The sequence below is a fragment of the Zingiber officinale genome, chromosome 1A, assembly GCF_018446385.1.
Source record: "Zingiber officinale cultivar Zhangliang chromosome 1A, Zo_v1.1, whole genome shotgun sequence".
NCBI classification, from domain to species: Eukaryota; Viridiplantae; Streptophyta; class Magnoliopsida; order Zingiberales; family Zingiberaceae; genus Zingiber; species Zingiber officinale.
The window spans coordinates 40,563,038-40,566,408 of record NC_055987.1 but is presented as its reverse complement, the minus strand read 5'-3'; the positions used below and the strand labels follow the sequence as shown (position 1 = coordinate 40,566,408).

At 39.5% G+C, this 3,371-nt stretch overlaps 3 long non-coding RNA genes across 3 annotated transcripts; all 3 read right to left on the bottom strand.

The window, feature by feature from the left end:
• Positions 1-294: 294 nt before the first annotated feature.
• On the bottom strand, positions 295-933 carry LOC122002577. The gene is made up of 4 exons (XR_006117677.1): positions 862-933; positions 682-755; positions 479-550; positions 295-325 (listed from the first exon to the last, which is right to left on the bottom strand). It is a non-coding gene; the product is annotated as an uncharacterized LOC122002577 (long non-coding RNA).
• A 109-nt stretch (positions 934-1,042) lies between these two features.
• Positions 1,043-1,599, bottom strand: LOC122002571. The gene is made up of 2 exons (XR_006117676.1): positions 1,381-1,599; positions 1,043-1,291 (listed from the first exon to the last, which is right to left on the bottom strand). It is a non-coding gene; the product is annotated as an uncharacterized LOC122002571 (long non-coding RNA).
• A 580-nt stretch (positions 1,600-2,179) lies between these two features.
• Positions 2,180-2,956, bottom strand: LOC122002559. Its single transcript, XR_006117673.1, has 3 exons — positions 2,793-2,956; positions 2,664-2,704; positions 2,180-2,268 (listed from the first exon to the last, which is right to left on the bottom strand). It is a non-coding gene; the product is annotated as an uncharacterized LOC122002559 (long non-coding RNA).
• Positions 2,957-3,371: the final 415 nt, after the last annotated feature.

Sequence of the window (3,371 nt, the reverse complement as noted above, 5' to 3'; positions counted from 1 at the left end):
ATTCACAAAATACACAAATATTCTTCTTCCAACAGTATCCATAAAATACACAAATATTCACAAATTACATAAATATTCTTCTTACAACAGTATCCATAAAATACACAAATATTCTTTTTACATCAAAAGCTAATAGATATTGTACACATCAAGGTAGAACATCGTGAGTCAAAAATCAAGCTGAGGCTACATTAAATTATGAGAATCAGAATCTGTTCAACTTGCTATACTGCTCCATTCTTCTTGCGCCTTTCATTTCCCTAATCTCACCACTTTTTATCTTCAAATGCTTAGTTTTCTGAGTTAAAACATCCACTGTTCTAATCTGTCAAACAAAAGTATCATTTGGTCTACTTAACTACAGCAAAGAACAAAAATAGAAGAAATATACATGCTGTAGAAGTCCTAGAATATCACCATTAGAAAGAAAAAATCACACTTAGTGGACATAAAACCTCAAATATATCCAACAAACTACCTCTTGCAGTTTCCTCTTGACATTTTCCAGCCCACCAATATCATCCCAGCTGACATTTGGTACTTCAACAACCTAATCAAAACCCAACAAACTATCAACATATCTCAAGGTAGAAATAGAAGTGGTTTTTAGGCCATTCATCGACATATGACGGTAAACACAAGTTACCAACCCAAGCAATGATAGGTAGCTTGATTAGTTACCTGATTACAAAATTAGCAATTCTTTTTCTTAGTAGCCCACTGTCTTCAGTTTGAATCAAGTACTCTTGAAGCTCCTAATGGTTCAAAGTTTCCAAAGATTCACAACACCAATGAAATAGAAGTTAGGTTAACATTTCAAGCAAATTGAATATAAATCATTTGCGCTGACAAAATTAGCACCTTCCAAGCCTCATCAAGACTTTAGTTGGTATTTTCTGCATTAATGGGGGTTAACAAGAAATTATCATATTATAACGTCTGAAGAGACCTTCAAGGATTCATTTAAACTTCCGCTACTTCTAAGCCTGTAATTGTTGAACCCACATTTTGAAAAATTGTCGTAGTCTTTTTTCCCCTCGTCATTCACTTTTTCATGTTTCTTCTCCATGGTGTATGTTTCTACTTCACTACTTGATGCCGTATTGGATCCACAAGAAGAGCGATCCACTTTCTTCTGATTCATAGCCTTATCTAAATCAGAAGATCTGTGAGCTGCTAATGTCTTTATCTTGCTGGATCCAGTGTCTTTAAGTTCCTTAGAAATCTCATCTCTTCCATCACAATCATCAGAGCCAGAAGAAGACGATGACATTGATTTAGAAGAGGCATGCTGAGGTACAGAGGTTGTATGAGGTACATTGATTTTGTAGCAAGGTAGAAACAATAAGACTTGGAAATGTGGATGAGTTGAAGAATGACCTATACACATCTTGATCATTATGGAGATGGGTAAGAGGTACAGAGGCTGTATGCGGCTGATGAAAATAACTGATTGTCGATGCATCCTGGACTGGTATAGTAGAAGCCAGGCTTCCATTTGCTTCGTCACCTACTTGGTCAGTTAGTAAAAAAGGGTTCTGGCTATCAGATGCATCAATTTGCATGCTCTGTCTACAATTGCTAACATGCATAGTAGACTTATTTTCATGGGTTTGATCACCTTTAGATGAATCTAGGTCCATGCTCTTAGAGAGAACCATACAAAACAAAATGAAAGGTTTCGAACATAAAAAAAAATTTAAAAAAAAATGTTAGCCATGCCAAGACTGAGATCACTCATCTATCTATCATTTTAACCTAATAAATTAGCTACTTTGGTTTTGCAAAGTCTCCCAATTGTGTAGGAACCTCAGTAGCTTTTATCCCAAGTTCAGAGAAGAATAATAATGAGGAAAATCAATTTCTGTATTTTCAACACTATTTTGATGTTAAATGACACAGATGTAAGTAATAATGCAATAAAAAGGAGAAAAGAAATATCTTAAAGGCAAGGTACTGATCTGTCTTGTTAATTAGCTCCAGGGAACACGAGCTCTGCTTCTTCAACTCAACTGCTCGATCCACAACCAGCAAAAAAATTGTTAGAAAACTAACTGAATTCCTTGCGATCAAATAGTCCACCTAAGAAGCCAAACAAAACAATCAACAACCATCATGCATGATCATAAAAAAAGGGAAATGTAGGACTTAGACTATTTCGAAGACCAAATGAGAACCATATGGCTTGGTTGACATACTTCCTCCCTGAAGAATGCCATACAGCTTGGCCTCGTAAAGCAACTGTGGATGCTTGGTCTTGCTGTTCTCCTGCAATCATGTACGAAAATAGTAAAAACAGATAACCAACACGACTAGCTCAATCAGGACAGCGCGATACAAAATAAAATTCATTAACGTCTATTCAAAGCCTGACTATCAGGAGAATGCATCAAAGTTGATCGACCTTCCAAATTATTTTAAACGCCAAAGAAATTCAGCTAGTCGACCATGACAAATACCACTTTCCGAGAGTTCAATAGGTCATGCCGGTAAAGCGCATCACTTTAGGGTTCGGGCAAAAGTAGAAATACATCTTCGAAGAGAAAGCTCAACAAATTCAGTAAGAAGAAAAGGCAAAAGTATCCTCGATCGTGCTATACAAACAGGTAGCAAAAATCGGATAGCCAAACAAACAATACATCACGATAGATCGGAGAACTTACGATCTTAACCGCGACGATCTCAAACGTGTCAACGTGTGTCGCTGCAACACCCGTAAGCAGATCGTAAGCGAATAATAAAAAAGGAAAACAAGCGAACAAACCACAGAAGAAAGATCTCGATTTGCCCACCGAGAAAGATCTCTCCGAAGGATTCGCTCCCAATCTTGCGCCCTAGCTTGTACTTCCCGCCAACGATCCGATCCATGGCCTACTTGTCCTTTGTTCATCCCAGAAGAGCATCCAATAACTGGGCTGCAACAGGATCGAAGATTTCACGAGACAGATCTCCAGCTATGGGCATCGCGGTGTTGCTAGCGCGGGCGAAGCCGAAGCTCCCCGAGCTTCCCCTTTTCCTGCCCGGGATGATCGTGATTGTGAAGAACCCAAAGAACCCTTTCCACATGTACAGTGGGATCGTGCAGAGGGTCACCGACGGGAAGGCCGGTGTGCTCTTCGAAGGGGGGAATTGCATCTATCGCGGTTTTGCTTAGGACCGGAGCAGGTGGTTTTGATCCTGATCGGGAGAGGCAGGTACGCTAGAAGGAGAAGAGGGAGATGAGGAGCTGAGAGAGATGGCCGGAGGAAAATGGTGGTGCCATAGCGACGATATAGGTTTAGGGCTAAGTATGGGTGGACGGCGCGATATAGGTTTAGGTTTGGAGGGAAGAGTGAAGTGTTGCAAATTTCGGCTAAGTATGGGTGGAAAAA